Below are 9144 nucleotides of genomic sequence, written 5' to 3' on the forward strand. Positions count from 1 at the left end.
TAGTAGAAAGAAACTTTCCACATAATCATCATAAGAATCACACAACCTCAGAACATCTTACAGGAGATAATCCATTTGCTTAGCCTCAAATTGGCATCTCTCTGTGCCCTTTCATGGCCACAACCACTATGCAATTGCTAAATCCTCCTGAGTCTGAACTCGTCAACAAGACATAAGAACACACTTAATTCCTTAACTGAACAACTGAAAGATCCCTAACACACTCGTAAATCAGGACTGTAAAACACACCAGGACATAAATCAAACACCCAATAGTCCTTTACACATCCCAAACAAACTCTTCTCGTCACATCAAAGCCATCTGAACAAATCCTGAAATCACATCATACTCAACATATAGCCATCCAACCATTCACCGAGCCATAAATCCCACTTCTAGGACACTATCGAACGTATAAGTCTGAAATCACATACTCACACAATTGGAACCATCGAGCCCAAGCTATGGTCTGAACCTGGCCTCAAGTCCTCCAGCCTGGCACATCACCAAAACACATAAAACAAATCTCATACCTTATCCATGGAATTCACAAGTCGTCGATGCATAGATGATACCGAGCACTCACATAACATACGAGTGAGCGGAAGGAATTCAAAGAGATATGCTTCAAGCTGAATCAATATCGCACGATAAGGAAAGAAATATAGGAAATTTAACCTAGATGCCATGTAGCCTCTCAAAGATAGGTATGGACGTCATCATACCGATCTGCAAGACTCTACTAGACACTTGCACATGACTCATAGGATCGATGAACCTAGAGCTCTGATACCAACTTGTCACGAACCAAAATCCATCCTGTCGTGATGGCACTTAGCCCAAATCTCTAGGTAAGCCAAGTAGTAGTCAACACAACTCAAATGAGGATAATAAAAGTAAATGAGTAAAATAACTGAATTTCTATACAATCTCTCAAGGATTGATAGGACAAGTTATGAACTTCTAAGACTTAGCATTTACCACGCTGGTATGAAATAAATATATCATCTGTTCGAAATATACATAAATAGATTTTCGAATCTAAAGCTACCTAGAACAAGTGGTATCTATAACCAGAACGTAGATACATCTTCAATGTTGGCTCTCGCCAAACACAACAACATCAGCTCCAGGATCTGCACGCAAGGTGCAAAAGTATAGTATGAGTACAACCGATCCCATATACTCCATACGTAACAGACCTAACATCGGGTTGAAAACAATGATGAACTCAAAAAAGGTAGAGTCCAACACCAATAACCAATAACCATTCATAATACTATAATGAGAATGTCACGCCCCCAAAATCGATGAGCGCGACCGGCGCTCAACTGAGTAAACCCGACTGAGCAAGCCTATTAGATTTCATTTTGCCCAAACTAATTTATGAATAAAGAGGAGACAAACTCCATTAATCAAATTCTGAAGGTATTTTATTACGACTTCCATTTTATTTCCATTATCAACTTCATTCATGTTAACAAAATATTACAATTTTATAGATTTAATGAAAAACAAATTTTGCCAAATTCCAACATTTCTAGTTCCACTCCCAACATCAAGCGCCACCCACAAACTATCTACGGAGCCTCTAAGTACAACGGAAGGGTAATAAGGAAATGCCGGCAACAAAGCCCCGGCTATACCTCAAAACATGATAAGAAAATGAATGAAAGATACATGAGGAACAAAAGGTACAAGACCCCAAAATGAAGTGGGGCTCACCAAGTCAGCTGGGAAGAGTATACCACTATCACTGGTTGATGCCACCTGCTGTGGAACCACCTCTATCAATTAAAGATACAACACCCCCAGCAAAAGGGATGTTACTGCCGTCGAATAGCACTAGTATATATAGTTAAAAGTCCTCTTTCAAAATAGAATAACCATATAAGAAAAGAAACCATAGAAACAGCAAGTAACAATCAACAATATCCCAATGTCCTATTGAAACATAACGATTTTTAAAGTATGAAAATATATATATATATATATATATATTATTTTCGTATATATATATATATATATATATATATATATATATATTTGGTTGAGAGATCATTAGCACCGATATACCATCGTCTTTGTTAGCACGGGGTCCGATCACGGCCGATCGGCTAGACCATCTCCCCAGGACCATGTACCAGTTTCATCCTAATTTAGGAGAATAATCACAATTTCATAAATATTCCAATTTCATCCCAAATGAGGGGAATAATCACAATCCACCCCTATACCGGCATGTGTAGTTTCAGGTGTAGAACCTTATGATCCACCCTTCCTCGATTTTGCTAATGATATTCCCAAAAAAAACATTTTTAGTTTGATTTGCACACAAGGGTAATATAGATAGAAATGTATTCATCTGAATCTTTCACATTGTATAGATCTTTATTAGTATTTTCAACCATTTATATTAACAATATCTCTTTGGCTCTTTGGGCCTTTCACAAGGTTATTTATTCATGGCACGATGGCCGTATTTCATATTCCATACTTTCACTTCATTTAATTTCAAGCATCGTCACCAGTTACCACTATATAGAGTGTTTCAGAAATCATATACCTCAAGTTCATTAGTAATGGAATGTTAAACACAAAGGTTTCTTCCCAAATGAGGGGACATACCAACCAACAATAGAAACACACATCAAAGTCATAAACAAGCAAATACACTAATTATTCTTGAATTACTCTTTTCCAATCATGACAATATACAATTTCAACACCGGAGTATGTATGAACTCGAGTCACATTGGATGTATTTATAAGGAAAAGCATTAGTTAACATCAGCCACTTATGGGCATGAATTGAGTACCAAACCTTTAGGCAATTCTGTTTTTGAAGTCATATTAAAAAAGTTGAGTCGAGGTTCATTTCATAATCCTTATTACCTCTACGCATTTCCTTGGTACCACTAGCCATAATTATAGCTTATATTCTCGGCACGTTGGCCACACTCTATTTCTCAATTCACTTATTTCATTTTTAAACATCTTTGTAGATTATCAACAGTAAGACATACTCAATCAAGTCATTAGGTACACGTAGGAGCAATTAGGAGTATTAAGCATATCGAGTTTTCCTCACCCAATTAATATACTAATTTTCCTTTAAAATATGACTCCAAACCATACCATTTTAATAAGCAGACCATATTTTAAACATCTAACTTTCGATATAAAGCTCATTCGAAATAATCAAGTTTATAAGTTTATACGGGATAACCCGGAATGTAAAAATTAGGTATTTTGAGCAGATCAAACTTAAAACATACTGAAACATTATGGAATTCAATTTTGAGAGAGAAAGTTTAGCCAACATACCTTGTTGAGCTTTCCTTAAGTTATTGCAATGCACCAACACCTCTAGCAATAATAATCTATAATAAGATAGTGAAATATTGTTTAATAATTAGAAGAATTCTCATGGTGTAACTCTTTCATCAAACACCTAACATGTGACATGGACTACAAGGTTCTATAATGGAAGTCCCTTTTCCTCAACCGATTTCAACAAGAAAATACCCAAATTAGTTCATTATGGATGTTGGGTTACCTCCTTCTCTCACTAAAATGCTCCTACCACTCTCTAAACTCTCCAGAAAATCATCCCAAATGAAGCCCCAAATGTTATTTATCAAAATGGGGCCGGTTAAAAGAAAAAAAAATGGACCCTCCGACTCGGGTATGCGACCGCAGAAATAGCCGCATAACAGATGTGCAGTCCGTAAAATGGTTGCACAAAATTGATGCTCATAACTGGGTCATTTCGGGTTGGGTCTGCAGCAAGTCTGCGGTCCGCATACCTGTTTTGCGGTCGCATAATATATCGCAGACCTGATCTGCGGTCGCATAATGCGCTGCATAATGGTTCTCAACTAAACTTGACTTCTGCTTCACTTTGCGATGGGAGTGCAGTCCGCATATCGATTCTACGACCACAAATCAGACCGCAGAAGTGCATTCTTCTGCCAAAAACTTTCATCCACTCCTCAGTGCATTTTCCAAGCCAAAAAGTCTGTACGCGAAGATAAATTTTTACTACTTCTGAACACTTTAACCTAACTCAGCCCCACAAAACCTTAAATTACACAGCGAAATTTTCCGGGGCCTTACAGAGAATAGTAAAGGTAAATAACTCAAGTGATATATGCTCATCTAGTTCACAATTATGGAAAGTAGGCATGCTTTTCAATTAAGACAGTTAATTCTTTATCTCACCACTAAAAAACATCTAAACATGAGTTTATCAAAAGAACTGTATTGCCAATTCACAACACCAGATAAAAAAAAAATTTTACCAATTAGCATGAGAAAATTACATCTCTAGGCCTACATCTCAAATATACATGTGCGATGAGACCAGATCCCATCCCAAAACAACAATAATCAATATGATCCAAAACGATCTGAAACCCGTCTGAAACACACCCGAGTCCCTCGGGTCCCTGTATGTACCTATCAACAAGTCCCAAAACATAAGACAGGCCTACTCTTGGCCTCAAACCACATGTAAAACTATGAAAATCATGAATCGCATATCAAATCAAATTTCCAATTTTCAAATTTTCAAGCTTACACCAAATTTCCAATTTTCAAACTTACACCAAACACGTCAAAACAACTTGGAATCACCTCAAATTTTATACACACATTCTAAATGACACAACTAACCTATTCCAACTCCCTGAATAAAAATTTGAACCTGATATCATCAAAAAGTCAACTCTTGGTCAAACGTATGAACATTCCAAACCTTCAAATAGCCAAATTTCGCTAAATAGTGTCGAAACCTTCTAGAAACATCCAAATGCATATCCGAGCATACGCCTAAGTCCAAAATTACCATTTGGACATAATGGAACCATAAAAACTCTGATCTGACTTGGCCAACTCTTCTAACTTAGAGCTTCTAAAATGATAATCATTCTTCCAAATCAATTTGAATCACCCGAAAACCTAAACCGACGATTAACATAAGTCATAATACATCATAAAAAGCTACTCATGCCTTAGAACCACCGAAAGTAGTCCAAATGCTCAAAACAACTGGTCGGGTCTATACATATATGTACCGTGTAAGTGGGAAAAATTCAGTATCTTCCTCTCATATTATATGTTAGATGTAAATGTCATGAAAATTTTAAACCTGTATATGTTCACATAGATCATGGGAAAATCATCCCTGTCACGGCCCCAAATTTCACCAAAGTTGTGACAACATCTAACACTGGTTATTAGGCAAACCAACATTCAATATACAGAAATTAACTTCAATAACAGTAAGAAATAGCCTCAAAGGGGGAATAAGATAAATAATTGAAGCCAAATAGCGATACAACGGAAATACCATCCCAGAACCTGGTGTCAACGAGTACTTGAGCTCTATAGAATAAGTAAGTACAATGGTCTGAATAATGATATAATACTGTCTGAAGTACATAAACAGTAATAACAAAAGTAAGGAAAGGGACTCTAAGTCCTATGAATGAAACAGTAGAGCTGCCTTGAAATTTCCAATAGGTACAGATACAGCTCCCTAGCAATCAACCCTATCAGCAGCACATGGATCTGCATATAATGTGCAAAGTATATTAAGAGTAGAATCGACCTCATGTACTCTGTAAGTAGCAAGCTCATCCTCGGATTGAAGATAGTGACGAAATTGACAAAGACTTCCACTCACCTTCAACAACTAACAATAACATAACAGCATAAAGAAAATAGCAAAAGGAAAAGAAACTCATGAATACCAAGTCCAACTTAATCACAAAAACAGGAAAACAGGCATGTTTTCCAAACAAATCGGTTAAAGCATCAATTTCAAGATATAAAGTATCAATTAGCATGAGGGTCATATATCTCTATGCTTGCATGTCAAGTATCGATGCCAAAATCAACGTATTCACAGTTAAATCATCAGGTAAGAACAATCTCAGCATTGTATGGCTATCTGGCATAAAGCCCATCACTAAGCACATACCAAGTGCATGCACTCACTAGGCCCAAAGTAATATGGGTTATCACCTGACTCTAGAGGGGCGGATCCTAGCTCAAGCAATGATCAAAATAAAAAGTCAACGATCATGATAATGCAGCCCAAATGGCCTGGTGCATGTGTCACCTCAATATCAATACTACTAAGACCAATATAGGTCCTGGCATACATCTCGCCTCAATATCAATATCAACATGGCTCTATGGCCCCTAGTCCGTCATTGATCAACTCAAATCTCAATATGCCAATATCTCATAGTGTCAAAAACTAATATACTACACAAACTATACTAACATGCCACAAATCCACTCAAAACTCATGTCACACAAGTAAGGCCACTAACAACATATGAGATAACACGTAAGGAGTGTACAGAATTGGTGAAATAACATGTGGATATAATAACATGATTGAAAAGTATGACTACAATCAAGGCAAATGGCTCAACATAGCAAACTATCCCTAACATGTCTCAAACGGATAAGCACATATCCCAGACATGATTTCTAACAGGAATAATAGCTCAAGCAGTCATAAAAGTAGAGAAAACACGGTAATACGAAGGCATGGTAGTAGGCACATAGTCTACCTGGATCATGAATAACCACAGTCTATGCATATACGCTCCTCACCACATACATATATCACCCCCAACACATAGCAAGTATTGTGGTTTGCAGGAAAAATTCCCTCAAGCCAAGCCTAGGCAAGATACTTATCTCAATGCATAAGAATCAATACTCCAAAAGGCCCTTTCATCGCGAATCGAACTCTGAACAACTCAAATCTAATCAAATAATAAACCACAGTGTAAAATAATACTAAAGAAAACAACAACGGAGCATAAAGGCTCGATCTTTAATCAAATACACAATATCAACAAAAACATCAACCCGATCCTCCGCCTCGAAACTCAAAAAAAGTCACAAATCCCGATCATACATTTGAATATGAGTCTAAATATACAAGTTTCATCCAAATTCGACTTCGAATTGGGATTCAAATCCCAAATAATCACAATATAAAGCCCAAATTTTCTCATTTAGATTCCACCAACCAAAATCCAAAATCAAGGATAAAATCATAAATAATAATCTCCAATTTAAGAACATTTACCCAATTCAAGTGGGTGAAAAGCGCCTCAAATATCGCCCCAATCCGAGCTCCCAATCTCAAACTATGATAAATAATGTCAAGCCCTTGAGGAAAAGTGCTATGTCCAGCGATTCTCGCTTCTAAGACCAAATCTATCGCTATTAGGGCATCTCTTCTACAACAAAAGACTCGCTTCTAAGAGTCCCACAAAAATCTAGATCTTCCACATCTGCGGCTATAATTCCACTTCTGCGGATCAGCAGGAGCGGCCTGCCCTTGCAGGTGCGACCTCCACAGGACCGGTCAACCTTGCGCATCTGCGCACTTCCATCCCAGGCTTTCCCTTCACAGCTCTAAAGTTCTCCCTCGCAGGTGCGACATTAAATCATCTAACCTTTCCTCCTCAGATGCAGTGCACCAGCACAAGACCTACCAACTAGCTCTAAAATGATCTGGAATCCATCTAAAACACACCCGAGCGCCTCAAAAATCCATCCAATCATACCAACCAATCCCAAAACATAACACAGACCTACTCGAGGTCTTAAATCACATGAAATAATATCAAAATCACAAATCGCACCTCAATTCAAATTTAATGAACTAATCAAACTTTTAACTTCCAAACTCATGTCCAACTACGTCTAACCAACTCAGAATGACCTCAAATTTTGCACATAAGTTCCAAATGAAATAACAAACCGATTCCAACTCTCGAAACAACAATCCAAACTTGATATCATCAAAGTCAAATCCTGGTCAAACCTATGAACCTTCTAAACTTTCAAATTTCCAACTTTCACTAATTTGAAACAAATCAACCTAGGAACCTCTAAATACAATTCCGAACATACCCCTAAGTCCAAAATCACCATTCGGACCTATTGGAATCATCAAAACACCTGCGAGGTCATTTACACAAAATTCAAACCTCGGTCAACTCTTAGAGCTTAAGCTTCCAACCATGGAACTAAGTATTCTAATTCACTCCAAAACCTTCCCAAAATCAAACCAACCATCCTCGCAAGTCACAAAACAACAACTAAGCACATAAAAGAAACATCAAATGGGGAAACGGACTCAAATACACAAAATGACCAACATGGTCATTACATTCTCCCCTTCTTACCTTGAACGAGTTCAGAATCATACTTGGGATACCAAAAGATGAGGATATCTGCTCTGTATATCATGCTCGGTCAACAAGTCACCTCCTGGACCGGTTGACCTCTCTACTATACCTTCACTGATGTAATATCCTTGGACCTTAGCTTCTGAACCTGCTTATCCAAAATGGCCATTGGCTCCTTCTCATAAGCTTAACTCTCATTAAGCTGCATTGAACTGAAATCCAACACATATTACTAATCCTCATATTACTTCTGAAGCATAGAAACATGAAACATCGGGTGAACTCATGATAAGTTTGGTGTAAAGCCAAGTCCATAGGCTACCTCACCCATCCTCTCTAACTTCTAGAATGGACTAATATATTGAGGGCTCAACTTTCCCTTATTACAAAATCTCATCATACCCTTCATAGGTGAAACACGAAGAAGAACGTTATCACCTTCCATGAAAGTTAAATCCCGAACCTTTCTATTAGCATAACTCTTATGCCTAGACTGTGCTGTATGAAACTGCTTCAAAATGAATGTCACCTTCTCCAAAGCATCACGAACCAAATCTATGCCTAACAATCTAGCCGCACGCGGCTCAAACCAACTAATCGGAGAAAGACCTCGCCTCCCATATAATTCCTCATACGAAGCCATCTAGTTGTTCGATTGATAGATGTTGTTTTATGCAAACTCCGGTAATGGAAGAAACTGATCCCACTGGCCTTCGAAATCTATGACACAGGCTCTCAACATATCCTCCAAAATATAAATGGTCCACTCGGACTGCCTGCCCGTGTGAGGGTGAAATGCGGTTCTCAACTCAACTTGTGTGCCCAACTCACACTGAATCACTCTCTAGAAATGCAAAGTAAACTGTGTGCCCTGATCTGAGATGATAGAAATAGGTACACTATGCAAGCAAAAAA

The sequence above is a fragment of the Nicotiana tabacum genome, chromosome 11 (genome assembly GCF_000715075.1).
Source record: "Nicotiana tabacum cultivar K326 chromosome 11, ASM71507v2, whole genome shotgun sequence".
Classification (NCBI taxonomy): Eukaryota; Viridiplantae; Streptophyta; class Magnoliopsida; order Solanales; family Solanaceae; genus Nicotiana; species Nicotiana tabacum.